Source organism: Hemiscyllium ocellatum, chromosome 32, assembly GCF_020745735.1.
Source record: "Hemiscyllium ocellatum isolate sHemOce1 chromosome 32, sHemOce1.pat.X.cur, whole genome shotgun sequence".
Taxonomy (NCBI): domain Eukaryota; kingdom Metazoa; phylum Chordata; class Chondrichthyes; order Orectolobiformes; family Hemiscylliidae; genus Hemiscyllium; species Hemiscyllium ocellatum.
The window spans coordinates 44,557,253-44,576,085 of NC_083432.1; positions in this window are offsets into that span (position 1 = coordinate 44,557,253).

Below are 18,833 nucleotides of genomic sequence, written 5' to 3' on the forward strand. Positions count from 1 at the left end.
AATCCAGAATGACAGTTTGATTATATTATTGTTTAGGTGTCTTCTATTGGTAGTATTCGCCACTTTATGGATTGAAAATGGCTACGGGAGGTTACATTTGTAATAGCCAAATAGTTGCATATCCCCTTTACCTGTTTTTTCCATCCTGTAAAATCTATCCAACCTACAATAGGCTCCATAACACCATTTACCTATGTCAGGGGATAGGCTTCTGAGCCTGCTTTGTGACCTGAAGTGACTCAGAATCATACAACTGAGAAGGACACCATTCAAACATGAAAGAGCTAACCAGTCAGTCCCACTCCTTTGCTCTCTCTCCCCATAACCCTCTTAAATATTTTCCCTTCAACTAGCTATCCAACATCTTTTTGAAGTTACTATTAATCTACTTTCACTTTCATAGTCCATTCCAAATAAAATTTGCTGTGTTTTTAAAACAAAATTCTCATCTTACCCACTCTGGATACTTTAAATTTATGATCTCTGGTTACTGCCTATCCTGCCAGTGCAGAGTTTCTCATTTACTCTGGTCATCTGGGGGCTCACCGACGTTTCCTAGTATGGTAGCGAAATGTCTGAAAAACAAACCTTCCAGCTCAGTGAGCAAACCTCCATCCAGAACTCCGTTCAAAATCTCTTAATTTTAAACATCTATTAAATGTCTCACAACATGCCTTTCCAGCTATTTTTGTGACTCCTGCAAGTTTGACTATATTATGCTCACTTCCTTACTCCTCGTCATCAATATATAGTGTAAACAGTTGTGGTCCCAACACTGATCTCTCGGAAACTCCACTAGTCACAAATACTAACCTGAAAAATAACTCCTTATCCCCACTTGCTGTTTCCTGCTCATGTGCCAGTTCTACATAGAACATAGAACAATACAGCACAGAACAGGCCCTTCGGCCCACGATGTTGTGCCAAAAATCTATCCTAGATTAAGCACCCATCCATGTACCTATCCAATTGCCGCTTAAAGGTCGCCAATGATTCTGACTCTACCACTCCCACGGGCAGCGCATTCCATGCCCCCACCACTCTCTGGGTAAAGAACCCACCCCTGACATCTCCCCTATACCTTCCACCCTCCACCTTAAATTTATGTCCCTTTGTAACACTCTGTTGTACCCGGGGAAAAAGTTTCTGACTGTCTATCTATTCCTCTGATCATCTTATAAACCTCTTATCAAGTCACCCCTCATCCTTCGCCATTCCAACGAGAAAAGGCCGAGAACTCTCAACCTATCCTCGTCCGCCCTATTCTCCATTCCAGGCAACATCCTGGTAAATCTTCTTTGCACCCTCTCCAAAGCTTCCACATCTTTCCTAAAGTGAGGCGACCAGAACTGCACACAGTACTCCAAATGTGGCCTTACCAAGGTTCTGTACAGAGTACAAAGTCCTGTACAAAGTTCTCTACCAGAGTAATATGCACCTCCAACACCATTGGTTCTTATGATTTAACCTTTTGTGAGGTACCTTATCGAACACCTAGAAGCCCAAATGCAACATTATCTTCTGGTTCCCCTCTATCTGTTCTGGTTGACACTTCCTTGAAAATTCTATTAAATTAGTCAAACAAGATTTCCCTTTCATGAAACCACGCTGACATTTTATTAGATTACAACTTGCCAAATGTTCTGCTATTACTATCTTAATAATTGATTCAAATACTTCAATCATAGATGCTAAGCTAATTGGCCCATAGTTGCCCACATTTGGCTCCCTCTCTTTGAACACATTATCACATTAGTGGATCTGCCCAGTTCACGTAAGCTATCTTTATCCTCATTGCATTGTAATTCCCTTTATTTAAATTAAACACAGTTGTTTCTGACCCAAGTTCCTCATTCTCAAATTGAATATTACATTCTATCATGTGACCACCACTTCCTTGGGTATCTGTTACTTATTAAACCTGCCTCATTACACATTATTAGATCCAAGATAGCCTGCTCCCTAATTGGCTCCTTGACATATTGCTCTTGGAAACTCCCTGATGCACTATATTAATTCATTGTTATAGCTATCCTTCTCAACTTGATTAACCTTATGAATGTGAAGATATGATTATTGCTTTATTCTTTTTATATGCTCCCATTATTTGTTGATTTATAGTGTTTCCTACAGACTGGCTACTGTTTGGGGCTCCATACGCTCTTACCAATATCTTATATCCCTGGCTGTAATTTCTTAGTCTTTGCCCAAATGGACTCTACATCATCTCAGCTTAGATCATCTCTCTCAAATGTCCTCATTTCAACTTATTAACAGTGCTACCCCACAACCTTTTCCATCCCTCCTGTCACTCTAAAAGGTAAAATATCCCTGAATATTAAGTTCCCAGTATTTTTCCTTGTAACCATGTTTTCTTGGTGGCTATGAGATCATATTCATTTACCTAGATTTACACCATCATTTCATTTTAACTTATTCTGAATTCTTCATGCATTAAGATAAAAAGTCTTAATTGTTCTATTATTCATTTTTCTTACACTTTTATGGTTTAGGGTGTAGGTTTGCTCGCTGAGCTGTAGGTTTGATATCCAGATGTTTCATTACCTGGCTAGGTAACATCATCAGTGGCGACCTCCAAGTGAAGCGAAGCTGTTGTCTCCTGCTTTCTATTTATATCTTTCTCCTGGATGGGGTTCCTGGGGTTTGTGGTGATGTTATTTCCTGTTCGTTTTTTGAGGGGTTTTAATGGTTTTATGGTTCCTTGGTACACAATGTTCCTTCGATATTCACATTGTTATCTTCTAGTAAATACTACCATCCATGTGTCTAACCAAGACTCACTTAAATGTCCATAATGTATCTGACTCCATCACTGCTGACAGTGCATTCCAAGCACCGACCACTCTCTATAAAGAACCTACTTCTAATGTCTCCCCTAACCTTCCTCCACAATCACCTTAAAATTATGGCCCCACGTGATAGCCAGTTCAGCCCTGGGAAAAGTCTCTGGCTATCCACTCTATCTATGCCTCTATACACCTAGTCACCTCTCACCCTTCTCTCCAATGAGAAAAGCCCTCGCTTCATCAAACTGCTAATGAAAGCCAACACACCATATGCTTTCTTAACAACTTTATCAACTTGGGTGGAAACTTTGAGGGATCTATGGACATGGACTCCAAGATCCTGCTGTTCCTCCATTCTGCATTCAAATTAGACTTTCCAAAGTGAATCATTTCACACTTTTCCAAATTGAACTCCATCTGCCACTTCTCAGCTCAGGGCATCCTGTCACTGTCCCATTGTAATCTATAACAGCATTCCATGCTACTCTTAACTCCACCAACTTTCATGTCATTGGCAAACTTACTAATCAACCCTTCTGCTTCCTCATCCAAGTCATTTCTAAAAGTTGTAAAGAGAAAAGGTCCCAGAAGAAATACATGCGGAGCATCACTGATCACCAAACTCCAGGCTGAATACTTTCCATCTACTAACACCCTCTGTCTTCTATGGGCCAGCCAATTATGTATCCAGACAGTCATATTTCCCTGTATCCCATGCCTCCTTACGTGATCACCTTATCAAATGCCTTGCTAGAATCCGTATACACCACATCCACTGCTCTACCTTTATCAAAGTGTTTTGTTACATCCTCAAAGAATTCAATAAGGTTTGTGAGGCATGACCTACTTTTCACAAAGCCATGCTAGCTATCTCTCATCAAGCTATGCTTTTCCAAATAATCATAAATCCTGTCTCTCAGAATCCTCTCCAGTAATTTGCCCACCACTGATGTAAGAGTGTTTAGTCTCTAATTCCCAGAATTATCCCTATTCCCATTCTTGAACAAAGGAATAACATTTGCCACCCTGGTACTACTCCAGTGGACAGTGAGGATGCAAAGATTGTTGCTAAAGGCACAGCAATCTTATCCCTCACTTCCCGTAGTAACTTTGGGTATATCCCCTCAGCCTCAGGGGACTTATCTATCATCATGTTTTTTAAAATTTCCAGCACATCCTTCTTCTTAACATCAACGACTTGCAATACCTTGGAAGACCTCGATCAGATTATCCCTTAATCGTCTTAAGTTTTAGAGAAAACTGGCCTAATTTTTGTAATCTCTCATACCCCTGAAATCCAGGTATCGTTCTGATAAATCCATGTTGAACTCCCTCCAAGGTCAATATATCCTGAAGGTGTGTATCCAGATCTGTTTACAGTATTCCTTATGGGATTTAACCAGGATTTTGTACAATGGCAGTGTAACTTTGGCATCCTTGTCCTCCAGTTTTCCAAAAATAAAGACCAGCACTCCATTAGCTTTCTTGTTTATTTTCTGCACTTGTGTATGACATTTTAAAGATCAATGCATCTGACACTCCAAGTCTCTTTGGTCATCCACTTTATTTAACTTCATACTATCTGGAAAGTACTCTGATCTATCATTTCCTTGGTCCAAAGTGAATAGCCTCAGACTCACTTACATTGAATTCCATCTGCCATAATTTTGCCCATTCACCTTGTCCACCTAATATCCCTTTGTAATTTTATGCCATCATCTACACTGTACACAATGCCGCTCTACTTTGTGTCATCAGCAAATTTGAATTTATGACTTTCAGTGCTGTTGTCCAAGTCATTAATAAGTAATGTGAATAACTGAACGCCCTAACACACATCCTTGTGGGACACCATTGGTCATATGCTGCCAATTTGAGTACCTTCCTATTATCCTTACATTATGTCACCTGCCGTTCAACCAATTTCCCAGCCTATCAGTAAGTAGCCCTCAATTCTATGGGCTTCTACCTTAGTTAACAACCTTTTACATGGGGCATTATTAAATGCCTTTTGCCAGTCCATATACACAACATTCATAGACATGCTATTGTCCATTAATTTAGTCACCTATTCAAGTGAGGTTTGTAAGGTATGACCTACTGGTTGGGAATTCATGCAGAGTCTTTTCTATTATCTGGAAGTTTTCAGGGTGTTCAGTTACTCCATCCTTGATTATAGAATCCAACAATTTCCCCACCACCGATCTGGCAGCATCTGTAAGGAGAGAAAAGAGTGACGTTTCGAGTCTAACCGACCCTTTGTCAAAACTTTGACAAAGGGTCAGTTAGACTTGAAACGTCAGCTCTTTTCTCTCTTTACAGATGCTGCCAGTCCTGCTGAGAATTTCCAGCATTTTCTCTTTTGGTTTCAGATTCCAGCATCCGCAGTAATTTGCTTTTTTCCCCATCACTGATGTTAGGTTATTGATCTGTAATTCCCGAGTTTTTCTCTTTTGTCTTTCTCAAAAAGTGAAGTGATGTGCAATTTTCCACTGCTGTGTCTAGGGAACTCTGAAAGTTTATAGTTAGGATGTCTACAATGTGTTCCTTTACTTCATTTAACACTGTTGGCTAGAAATCATCATATTCTGGGGATTTGTCACACTTTCGTTCCATGAATTTCCTCATTGCCAATTACTTTCACTAATTTTATTCAGTTCCTACCCCCAATCCACCATTAATTTCCTCTGGACTTCTGGCAGGCTATCCTCCTTTCCTACAGCAAATACTGAGGCAAAATAGTTATTCAACATAAATGCCATTTTCCCATACTCATTGGCAATATCCTCATTTTCAGTCTTTGGTAGACCAACATGGCTCCTGACCACTGTTTTTCCTTTATGTAACTAAAATTTCTTCTTATTGAATCTTATGTTGTGGTTCTGCTTGCCGAGCTGGAAGTTTTTGCTGCAAACGTTTCGTTCCCTGGCTAGGGAACATCATCAGTGCTGTTGGAGCCTCGTGTGAAGCGCTGCTTTGATGTTTCTTCCGGTATTTATATTGGTTTGTTCTTGCCGCTTCCGGGTGTCAGTTTCAGCTGCAGTGATTTGTATGTGGGGTCCAGGTCGATGTGTCTGTTGATGGATGTTCTTGCCGTTTCCGGGTGTCAGTTTCAGCTGTAGTGGTTTGTATATGGTGTCCAGGTCAATGTGTCTGTTGATGGAGTTTGGGGATGAATGCCATGCTTCTAGGAATTCTCTGGCTGTTCTCTGTCTGGCTTGTCCTATGATAGTGGTGTTTTTTTTGAATTTGACTGGGAAAACACCACTATCATAGGACAAGCCAGACAGAGAACAGCCAGAGAATTCCTAGAAGCATGGCATTCATCCCCAAACTCCATCAAAAGACACATTGACCTGGACACCATATACAAACCACTACAGCTGAAACTGACACCCGGAAACGGCAAGAACATCCATCAACAGACACATCGACCTGGACCCCACATTCAAATCACTGCAGCTGAAACTGACACCCGGAAGCGGCAAGAACAAACCAATATAAATACCGGAAGAAACATCAAAGCAGCGCTTCCCACGAGGCTCCAACAGCACTGATGATGTTCCCTAGCCAGGGAACGAAACGTTTGCAGCAAAAACTTCCAGCTCGGCGAGCAGAACCACAACAACGGATACCCGAGCTACAAATCTTCAATCAGATTGAATCTTATGGCTATGGCAAGTTTCCTTCCATTGTGCCTTTTAATAACTCTCAAGGCTTCCATAATTTAATATATAACATGAGATCAAAACAAATTTCTTAGACCATAACTTAGAATAAATTAGATTGCTGTTTCTGGTGATTTGACTCTACCTCAAGCCACCTTGCACAGTGAATGATTTTTTTGAACTGTGGATAAATGGTTATATGACAGATGGAGATCCGGAGAAATGAATTTTTATTTTTCCGAAGCCAAAACAACAAGTCTCCAATCAATTTCCACAATATTAAGAATTGATGTATTGTAGTGAGAGATGATTTATTAAACACAACACAATTCGCATGGCAAAGCGCTTTTAAATGAACAAATCATTTATAATTGGGGTGAGGAGGATGAGTTTCAGGACCTTGCATAATTTGGACATTATCAGGTGTGCAAGAAGTAATTATTGACCCCCTCAATGCGTTTAATGAACTGAGATTGTCTCCTGTGTACTTTTCTTAAGCTGGCCCTGATTATATTTGGTTCTGGAATTCTTGTCACTATTGATTACCTTCTCTTGATCTTTGCTCTCAGTGTCTCCACCTGCGTTTTCTCTGTCCTTGATCTCTGACCTTCAGCCTCTCCCTCTGGTATTTGTTTTCCCTATTTGCACTATCTTCCATTATCTGTCTCTGACCTCATTTGTTCTTTCTGATTACAGGACCAACTCTCATCGATGTTGCAGCGCCAGACGATAGAAGTCTAGAGCAAATAGCCAGACCAGCAACCTGCAGTATCTGCAGTACACAGAACTACTGATTCAAACATCAAACAGTGTCACTCACCTGAAACTACAAGTCTCAAAAATTATGTTTTCTTTTAAATGACCACAGGGTGGTGATGGCAATTTCCTCTTTCTCTGTTCATTCCAAACTTTAGCTATGGCACAGAAATTGTAGACAATGGGTCGGTGACTCATCCAATAACATTTTGTACTTTTGTGTTTCGCATGTAAAATAGGTTCATGAACCAGAAGTGGATCATGCACCAATCAAGAAATCTGTCGTAGTTTTACAAAAAATGGTAAAGTTATCATAGTCCCAGTATTTTATTAGAGAGAGAAACACACACATCTAGTGGTGGTTTAAACTAAGTAGGAGACAGTGAGGTCTGCAGATGCCGGAGATCACAGTTGAGAGTGTGTTGTTGGAAAAGCACAGCTGGTCAGGCAGCATCCGAGGAGCAGGAGAATGAGTCTCATTCCTGATGAAGGGCTCTGGCCCGAAACATCGATTTTCCTGCTCCTCGGATGCTGCCTGACCTGCTGTGCTTTTCCAGCAACACACTCTCAACTAATGGTGGTTTAACCTGGGGGTCCACAGACCTTAGGCTAGGGATGAGGTTGAGAAGGAGAGTCCTTAATGATAACCTGAGCCATTGTGAGAACTGAATCCACACTGTTGGTATCACTCTGCATCACAAACCAGCCATCCAGCCAACTGAGCTAACTGATCTCAGTTAAGATGCAGTAAGTCTGAGCAGCCGTTGCTACTGTGGAGATAATGCCCCCAAAATCTTGTTTTGCAAATCTGTTTGGCATTGCAACGCATACATTGGGCATCCCTGTTCTACCTCTTTGACCAGACTTTGGTTTGCCTGCCCTCAATCTCCTTACAGGAACTGAAGCAGTTCAAGAAGGCAGCTCACCCCCACCTTCCCGAGGAAAACTAGGCCTAGGCAATAAATGACAACCCGGCCAGCAACACCCACATCCCATAAACAAATTTTAAAAACACCTGCAAATCAATAATGCAGCTCGCATGTATCATAAATCACAGCATATAAGTAACCTGGCATATAACAGAGTCCATTTTTAGGCCCTTGAAATCATGTTTTTTTTATTGCTCACTGTATAAATTGAACCCACCCCTGGTCAACAATTCAGATATTCTGTACTTGCTTTAGTAGACAGCCCCAGATGTTTACCTCACAAATGGCATGCTTAACTTAGTTTATATCTGGATTTGTTTCTTAGCTGTAAAGGGACTGTGCAAGTTGTTGGACGCAATAGTGTATTGGCCTTATCATCAGACTATTAATCCTGAGAGTCAGGTAATGAGGACCCAGGTTCAAATCCCACTGTAACAGACATTAGAATTTGAATTCAATAGAAATTTTGGATTAAGAGTCTAAGGATGGCCATGAATCCATTATCAATTGATACCAAAACCCATTGGTTCATTAATGCCCTTAAGGGAAGGAAGCTGCTGTACTTAACTGGTCTGGTCTATATGTGACTCCTGACCTACAACAACATGGTTCACTCTTAACTTTCCTCTGAGTAATTATGGATGGTAATAAGTGTTGGCCTAGTCAGCATGCCCACATTCCTCTGGATGAATAAAGAAAAGGGGACATGGGCTGCATTGTGAAGCTGCATGGGAGTTCAAGGTGCATTCATCCTTTGCATCACTTGCCAATGATATTTCAAAATGATGATTACCGATGCCCACACTACGGTTCAGTTTTATACTCAAGTGTAAGTTGACTCTGAGTTTTGGAAGAACGTTGCAAGGCTTCAGACTTGTTGACTTATACATCAACATGTATAGTGTACCACAGCTGTAATATTAGTTTTGAAGTCATTCAACTTGGCAGCGACATTAACAAATTTGTGTTTAGATCCTGAATTGACAAAATGGTGTGCAGTGAGATCCCTGGAGTTAATCGTCAGGCCGTAGGACTCAGTACAGTTGCTCTTTGGTGACCTATAGCTGATCCCTGATCCTGAACACTATCTAAGAAATAGAAATTATGGATGTCAGACTGAACTTAATCATGTGATCAGACCGTACCAATTTGCCAAGTGTGTCATGTTTAAGCCTGGGCTGTTGTGTTGACAAGCTCTTTGACCACGATGGCATCACAGTTTGACCTGATCTTCATTCCCTCCTATGTTTAAAACAACTGCTTTTCCATCAGAGTGCAGGGTTAATAAGGAAGACCAGCAACTTCACAGAACATAGAAACACAGAAGATAGGAACAGCTTTGATAAAGGATCAGTTAGACTTGAAACGTAAGCTCTTTTCTCTCCTTACAGATGCTGCCTAGACCTGCTGAGATTTTCCAGCATTTTCTCTTTTGGTTTCAGATTCCAGCATCCGCAGTAATTTGCTTTTATTTAGATAGGAACAGGAGTAGGCCATTCAGATTTGTGAGTCTGCTTTACCATTCAATGGCTGATCATTCAACTCAGTCCCCTGTTCCTGTTTCCTCCCATAACCTTTGATCCCTTTAGCCATAAGAACTATCTCTAATTCCTTTTTGACAGCTTAGTGGCTTACCATCTACAACAGTGATTTCAAACTGTGGGTTGTGATGCCGATTGAAGAATCAGAAAGAGTGGGGTTATGATAAATAATCTCCCGATCCCTCATACCATCCTGGCAGTGAGTAATAACCAATCAAAAGATTGACTCTCTGCTTTGAATGGCTGAGGCAGATTTGATCAGGAGCGCTCTGGCATAAGTATGCATCGCAGTAGTTACTGCAGCAATTTTCTGGGACAGCAGCAACAGAGGTCGATGTGTACTTAGGGACCAGTAGCAGCCTGGACACCAAGGGACCAGATTTTCATCAAGTTCTTCGTATTTATATGTTTTTCCAAAATGGGAACACAGGAACAAAAGTAGTCCCTTCAGCCTCTCAAGCTTGCTCTGTCATTCTAGATCACTGATTACTTCAATGTTATTTGCCCGCTCTATCACTGTAACTGTTGATTTCGTTAGTGTCTACCAGACTCTATCCTGAACAAACTGAATGTCTGAGCCTCAACAGCCCCCTGAGCTAGAGAATTCCACAGAGTCACCACCCTCGGAGTAAAGAGATCACATATGAACATATCAGGTAGGAGCAGGAAAAAGCCACTCAGCTACTTGAGCTTGCTCTGCCTTCCAATGATATCACGACTGACCTAATTACTATCTACATTCCTGCCTACCCCCAATACCTTTCAAGCCTTCACTTATCAAGAATTTACCTGAATCGAATAAATTACCCTGCTTTGAAAACGTTCAAAGACTGCTTCCATCGTGATTTAAAGATGAGAATTCTCTGAGAGAAGATAAAACCTTCTCATCTCTGATATAAATGGGCAATTCCTTATTTTTAAATAGTAACCCTCAACTCTAGGTTTTAACAAGAGGAAACAGCCTTTCCACATCAACCTGTCAAGATCTGTCAGAATTTTATGTTTTAGGATGTCTAAGCTCCGGCAGGTACAAGTCTAATCTGTCCAACCTATCCTCATAAGACAATCATTCATTCCAGGTATTATTCAAGTAAATTTTCTCTGAGCTGCTTCCAATTTACATCCATTCTTAAATAGGAGACCAACAGTGCATACAGTCTCCAGATATGGGCTCAATAATGTTCTGTATTACTGAACTATAACATCCCTACTTATATATTCAGCTCCTTCACAAAAATCCATATAATTAGATTAGTTTTTCTCATTAGAGTCATAGAATCCCTACAATGCAGAAACAAGCCATTCAGCCCATCAGGTCTGCACTGACCTTCCAAACAGCATCCCAGCCATACCCAGCCCACTACCCTATTCCTGTAACCCTGTGTTTCCCATTGCTAACCTACATGGCCTACACATGTTGGAACGGACAATTTAGCATGGCCAATCCACTAAACTTACACACTATAGAATCATAAAGTCCATTTGTATGGAAGCAGGCCATTTGGCCCATCAAGTCTCCACCAACCCTCCAAAGAGCATCCCACGCAGAACCAGATCCCTACAACCTTGTATTTCCTGTGGCTAATCCACCTAACCTACATAGCCCAGGACATTATGGGGCAACTGAGCATGGCAAATCCACCTAACCTGTACATCTTTGGACTGTGGAGGAAAACTGGAGCACCTGGATGATACAAATGCAGACATGTGGAAAATGTGCAAACTCCATAATTATAGATTTTGTTATATAGAATCCCTATAGCATGGAAATATGCCCTTCAAGTCCACACCAACCCTCCAAAGAGTAACCCACCCTCCTATATTTACCCCTGATGTACCTACCCTACACAATTCATGGGTCAAATCACCTAACCTGCACATCTTTGGATTGTGGAAGGAAACCAAAGCACCCAGAGGAAACCCATGCAAACTCAGGGAGAATGTACAAACTCCACACAGACAGAACCTGAGGTTGGAATTGAACCCAGGTCCCTAGTGCTGTGAGGCAACAGTGTTAAGCACTGAGACACCATGCTGCCCATGACTCTTGTTGGAATTGAAGAAGTTCTAAGTTCTGTTTCTCTCTCTCCACAGATGCTGCCAGACCTGCTGTGATTTTTCCAGCACTTCCTGTTTTTATTTCCAGCATCAGCATCTGAAGTACTTTGCTTTTGTTTGAATGTTTAATAATCATATTGTGAATGTTACTGTGCTGCTTTTGTTTGTGTTGGCATTTGGAATTACATCAACTTTTAAATCTTAAAATAGGGTTGTATTAGAAAATTGTTTGGGAAGCTCTCATCAAAAGTGTGCACAGAAATATGGCCCAATGTGGTCAGCAAATGCAGAAGCAATGAACAAAGTAATCAGTAATACTGCTAAAGCATGCAATTCTTTCAAATGGGTATTTAATCACCAAAAACCGGTGCAAGTCACACACCTGCTTCACTGTCAGATCATTCCACAGTAATCAATAATGAAAGACTGGAGAACAGTGAATGCACAACAATTAAATTTAAATTTGAATAAATATTTTGGGCTTCCTTGTATCTTTTCATCTTAATCCAAGCAAAAAAAAAGTTTGCAAATGTGCATTTTGACTATCTTTGTTTTATAAGATTTTTGTTTTAAATGGAGGGTGGTTTTATAAGATGTAACTATGGATAAAGGCAGTCAATTGTTCACTGGGAAAGCCTTCCTTACAACCAATAAATAAATAAATCTCAATCTCTGTTTCTTAATCTCAATCGGAGCAACAGCAGGACCTGAGACAGTCGGCCTTAAGAGAGCATAAAAACTAAGAATGGGTAGATTAGAGTGATGCTGGAAAAGCACGGAAGGTCAGGCAACATCCGAGCAGGAAAATTGATGTTTCGGCAAAAAGCCCTTCATCAGGAATCAGATTCTGTGCTTTTCCAGCACCACTCTAATTTTGACTCTGATCTCCAGCATCTACAGTCCTCACAGTCCTCCTAGGCTATTCCCTCAAGCCTGCTCCTCCTTTTAATACAATCATGGCAAATCACAGCTCAACCTCAACACTGCTTTCCCGCCTACTCTCCATAACTCTTTCAACCTGTTACTAGTTAAAAATCTGTCTATCCCCTCCTTAAATTTACTCAATGTGCCAGCATCCACTACACTCTGGGACAGTGAATTTCACAGAGTCACAACCCCTTGAAAGAATTAATTTCTCCTCAATTCAGTTTTTGGATTTGGATAAACCAATTTAAAACAACGACCTCTCGTCTGTATTGCCCCACATAAGGAAATCTCTATGTCTATTTTGTCAATCCCCTTTAGCATCTTACATACCTAATAGATTTTCATTCTTCTAAACTGGTTGAGAGAGGAGAAGAAAGTGCTTTGAGGTGCTGACCCTCTTAACTTTCGTGCACACTGATAGAATTTGAATAACTATAGGAGGAAATGTGGTCAGTTTTGATGGTCTAACAGCTTGTCACTGGCTTCATCCTTCCAGTTGCAATTTGGTGACGTTTGATCATAAATCCACATGATTGAGCCCATTTAATCCATCTTAAAATACTGTTGGATTCTTTGCTTTCATTCCAAAATGGTATGGCAGGGTCTCTCCTCATTGCTCCCAGCATGCAGAGACAACCCACCATCCCAGTACTACACTTTCCCCTTAACAATGAGTCCTTGTCCCTGGTATTACTACTTGACATAATAACCCTGTTTCTTATAAAATCACATAAGGAATAAACATTTTGTATGTTTTCCATTCACAATAATTTCATTTTGTACCAAAAGTTCATTCAATGCATGAACTTGACTATTTTGACTATGGTGTCAGTCGTGGAAACACACTTCCTCAACCCATGGTGAGGGACCATGCCAAGTTAGCCTTTGACAGACAGCATGTAATTAGCTGGCTCAGACAGCATATAATCAGATGCTCACTACAGAGACCAGGTTTTGAAATAGCTATGCAAGTAGAATGATGTGCAATCTATAACTTTAATGGATTTTTGCATTGTATTGTCCTGGTGAACACTTGTTCCTTAGCCAACATCACTAAAATATGGTATCTTGCCATTTATCTCATTGCTGATTGTGGGACCTTGTTGAACACAAATTGATGGCCACATTTCCAACATAGTCTACACTCAAAAAGAACCAATGGTTGCAAAACACTTTGGAAAATCCACATTAAACTCCATTTGTATATGGACATCCATTTGTATAAAAAAATCAATCATTCCAGAATGTCTCTAAATACTAATGTGTTGCAGACCAGCCCATGCTTCATGAGAATTTCCCACTGAGGCTTAAAATTCTTTCCTCTTTTTCTCTCTTCTCTTCATTTCATACATAACAGGCAGCAGACAGAGGAGGCCCAGGACGTGCATATCATCGACGGAATGGGAGGGGGAGTTGAATTGTTCAACCACAGAGCAGTGAGGTTGGTGGGTGCCGGTGTCCCAGAGATCCCCACCAACCCCACCGCCCTGTGGCTGAACACTTCCACTCCCCCTCCCACTCCATTAAGGACATGCAGGTCCTGAGCCTCATCCATCACCAAATCATTACCCCCTGATGCTGAGAGGAAGAATGCCTCATATTCCGCCTTGGGTCCCTGCAACCAAATGGGACAAATGTGGATTTCAATGTGCTTCCTCATTTCCCCTCCTCCCACATTATCGCAGTCCCAAGCCTCCAACTTGGCACCGCCCTCTGGACCTGTCCATCACTGCCCCCTCTGACCTATCACCTTCTCCCTTACCTTCATCCACCTATCGCTTTCTCAGCTACCTTCCCCCAACACCACCCACCTCCCATTTATCTCTCAACCCAGGCCCGCAAGCTTCATTCCTGATGAAGGGCCCATGCCTGAAATGTTGATTCCCCTGCTCCTCAGATGCTGCCTGACCTGCTGTACTTTCCCAGTAACTCACGCTCAACTCTGATCTCTAGCATCTGCAGTCTTCACTTTCTCCTTACAGACAGAGGAGCCCAGTTGGCAATATTTCACATTGTATAGTCTCAAATCAAAGTAGAGTTTGGGATTATGTAGATTTAAGATACCAAAACATATGTATTATGGTGTTTTTGCTTGAAGCAAGCTCCTCCTTCCTTCATCTAACCCAACAGCATACATTTAATTCATTATCTTCCCATGTATCTACTCTTAAATACATCTATGATTACGCTAATTGTCTCACCTACAAAATAACAAGATCACCATTCTAACCACTCTCAAGGTGAAGAGATTTCTTCTCAGTTTCTCACTGGATTAACTAATGACTATAATTCTGGTCTTGCCTGCATTCTATTTTAGAATCCCTAAAGTGTAAAAACAGGCCCTTTGGCCCAACAAGTCCACACCAACTCTCCAAAGAGTAACCCACTCCAACCCATTCCCCCTGCCCTAGCACAGCCAATTCACTTAACCTGCACATCTTTGAACTGTGAGCAGAAACTGGAGCACCTGGAGAAACCCACACAGACGCTGCGAGAACATGCAAACTCCACACAGACAGTTGTCTAAGACTGGAATCGAACCCCAGTCCAGAGACTAACCACTGAGCCACCATGCCATCCCTGCACGTGGAAAGATATCTATCAAACCCTTTCACAGTCTATCTTAAGGACCTCTATCAGTCTTCTTTTTACAAAAGTTCCCCAACCTGTTTAATCTTTGCTGAGACATGTAATCTTTCAGTTTTGATATTATTCTAGTAAATTGTTTTGTACCTTCTTAAGAGCTACAGTGGTATCGGTATTCAATAGCTTGGCAAGTGAAAGACAGTTGGACGGTTCCTGTTTCTGATTAGTATCTGGTAAATGCAGTGGAAATGGATGTGGGTGGATGGACTCTCACCATGGATCTAATGGTCGGATGCTCTGCCGACAATCATTGTCAAAGATCAGGTACAAAAAGGGATTCTGTCACCCATCATGAGTCAGCACCTTAAAGGGAGGAAGTGTTGCAAACAAATAGGAGTTCTGCAAGGGTGATCAGGTCTGAAGGTATTTGACAATATTTGTAGCAGCCGTAGTCAGCTGCTCTCCAGTCATGATTAAATGTTTTGTTGGCTCAGCCTTTAACACTGAAGCCATGAATCTCCTTGTGTACTTCAGCTAAAAAGGAATTGTTACTTAACAGGATGCACATGTGTACTTTTTGTCAAATCAATTATTTTTCTTTGCCATAAAGACAGGATCACATGGTTAATCTGTCTACTATTCAATCTGTTCTTAAAAATTTTAACCAACATGCAGATTTGAACCTAGACGTTCTGACCCAGAGGTAAGGACATACAATATAGTCTAATGTTGACTTGTTTTGTTATAAGTAAAGCATTCAATCAGTTCTCATGCCATTTATTTGGATCCTTCAATACTACAAGTCTTGGAACAATTTCCAGACTTCACAAACTCATGCAATTGCAGGATAATTTATTTTGAAACTTGTTGAGTTGATCAGGGAATGTTACATTATCAGAGTCTCAGAAACTAAAGGCATTTCCTTTCCATGTCATTGGCGACCAGCACTGTGGCTGTTTGGGCTGTGCTGCACCTCCTTCTCTGTCCCAAACATTATGTTTCTCGATCACTTCTTCCTTCTTTAAGATGTTCTTTAAAACCTATCTCGTTGACCAAACTTTTGATGGCTTGTTCTAGTATCTCCTTGCTTGACGCTGAGTCAGTTTTGTTTTCTGATTATGCACCTTCAGATATTTTACTGCTGAAGTTTTACACAATAAATTGCAGCATTTAAAAGGCATGTGGATGGGTATATGCATAGGAAGGGATTAGAGGGACATGGGTCAAGTGCTGGTAAATGGGACTAGATTAGGTTAGGATATCTGGTTGTCATGGGTGAGTTGGACCGAAGGGTCAATATTTCAGGCAAAAGCCCTTCAACTCTTTCCTGATGCAGGGCATTTGCCTGAAACATCAACTCTCCTGCTCCTCAGGTGCTGCCTGTGCCTTTCCAGCACCACACTCTCGACTGATCTCCAGCATCTGCAGTCCTCACTTTCAATGAGTTGGACCGAAAGGTCTGTTTCCATGTTGTACATCTCTATGACTCTATGGTCTATGACTCTAAATGTAAGTTGTTGTTGTGCTTTACTGAGTGAAACTGAGTGAGAATACCTTAAAAAATAGGAAAGTAGTAGGCCATTTGGCCCCACAAGTCCATTCCTCCATTCAATCGGATCATGGCTGATTTGATATTCCTTATGTCCACTTTCCTATGTTTTCTCCTTTAACCTATGATTCCCGTACTGATTAAGAATCTATCTATCTCAACCTTAAATTTACACAAGAACTCTGCCCCACAGGTTTCTGTGGCAAGGAGTTGGAAAGATTCACAACCCTCTGAGAAGGAATTCTTCCTCATCTGCCTTAACATAGCACCCCTTTATTCTGAGACTATGTCCTCTGGTCCTAGACTCTCCTGTGAGGGGAAACATGCTCTCAGCCCTTATCCTGTCAATCCCCTTAAGAATCCTATGTTTCAATGTGATCATCTCTCATTCCTCTAAACCCCAGTGAATCGAGTCACAACCTGTTCAGCCTTTGCCTATAAAACAATCCCTCCACACCAAGGATCATCCTCGTGAATATTCTCTGAATTCTTTCCACTAAATAATATCTTTCCTTAAATAAAGGAGACTAAATCTGCTCACAGTACACGAGATGTGGTCTCATCAGCACCTTGTAATTTGCAATAAGGTTTCCTTACTCTTATACTCCTTAAAATAAGGGCCAATATTCCAGAAGATTAGATTACTTACAGTGTGGAAACAGGCCCTTCGGCCCAACAAGTCCACACCGACCCGCCAAAGCGCAAACCCACCCATACCCCTACATATACCCCTTACCTAACACTACGGGCAATTTAGCATGGCCAATTCACCTGACCCGCACATCTTTGGACTGTGGGAGGAAACCGGAGCACCCGGAGGAAACCCACGCAGACACAGGGAGAATGTGCAAACTCCACACAGTCAGTCGCCTGAGGCGGGAATTGAACCCAGGTCCCTGGCGCTGTGAGGCAGCAGTGCTAACCACTGTGCCACCGTGCTGCCCTAAAGGTAAAGGAGACTGCCCAAGATCACAAACCAAATAGAGATGTGGAGGTACCTCATCCATCCAAAAAGAACCTTTAATACCCTGATAGTCCAATAGCATCCTGAGTGATGCCCAAGTTTAGCATAAATATTGACAGAACATTTTGCCTCCATTGCCCTGTCTGGAAACACGTGCAATGTGTTAATCATTCCTTACAGAAACATATCAACTGTGTTAGAATGCATTTCCATCATTACGTTTTTTGAGGGTTCATGTTTAAATGATTGTGAAAATTACTTCAAATGAAATATCAAGGAGCTACCTGGACCTTTTTTTAAGTCACAGGAAAAGACAGAGTGGGATATTTTTTTAAGAAGCACTTATTGAAACGCTCATGAATTATCCATCACATGTCTGAGTTTATGGCTGTCAGGAATTATGGCTGTTTCCTAGGGACAACTGCATGTGTCTGATGATGTCTGTCTATGTATACAACGATGCCAGACTGAAAGCCATCTAGAACATTTCATATCTCATTCCTTTATTCTCTAAGAGTAACCTTTTCTTTCCCTAAAGTGTACCTCCTCAGAAAAAAATCTGCATATTTTTCCTTTAACTAGTGTGCGTACGTTGGTTTATTTAGAAATGTCTACATTATACTGTCATATTGTAAACAGTGTGATAATATGTTTTGCATTATTATAAATGCAAAATACTGTATCATGAATCACTGTTTTGCTTTGATTAAAGGAATCTACTGGATGGATCTTTTATTCTGAACCAAATATAAAAGTACGCGCTTGGGCTTATCGGTAACTGCAAGAATCATTTAAAAGATGTTGTGGTCAGTAGAACAGTGGAACTCGAGAGAGCAGTGCACTCCTAAAATGGTTAATAAATATTGTCATTGTACCAGCCTCCACCACTTCCTCTGGCAGCTCATTCAATCTACGCATCACCCTCTGTGTGAAAAAGTTGCAGCGTAGGTCCCTTTTAAATCTTCCCCCTCTCACCTTAAAACTATGCCCTCTAGTTTCAGATTCCCCTACCCTGGGGAAAGGACCTTGTCTATTCACCGTATCCATG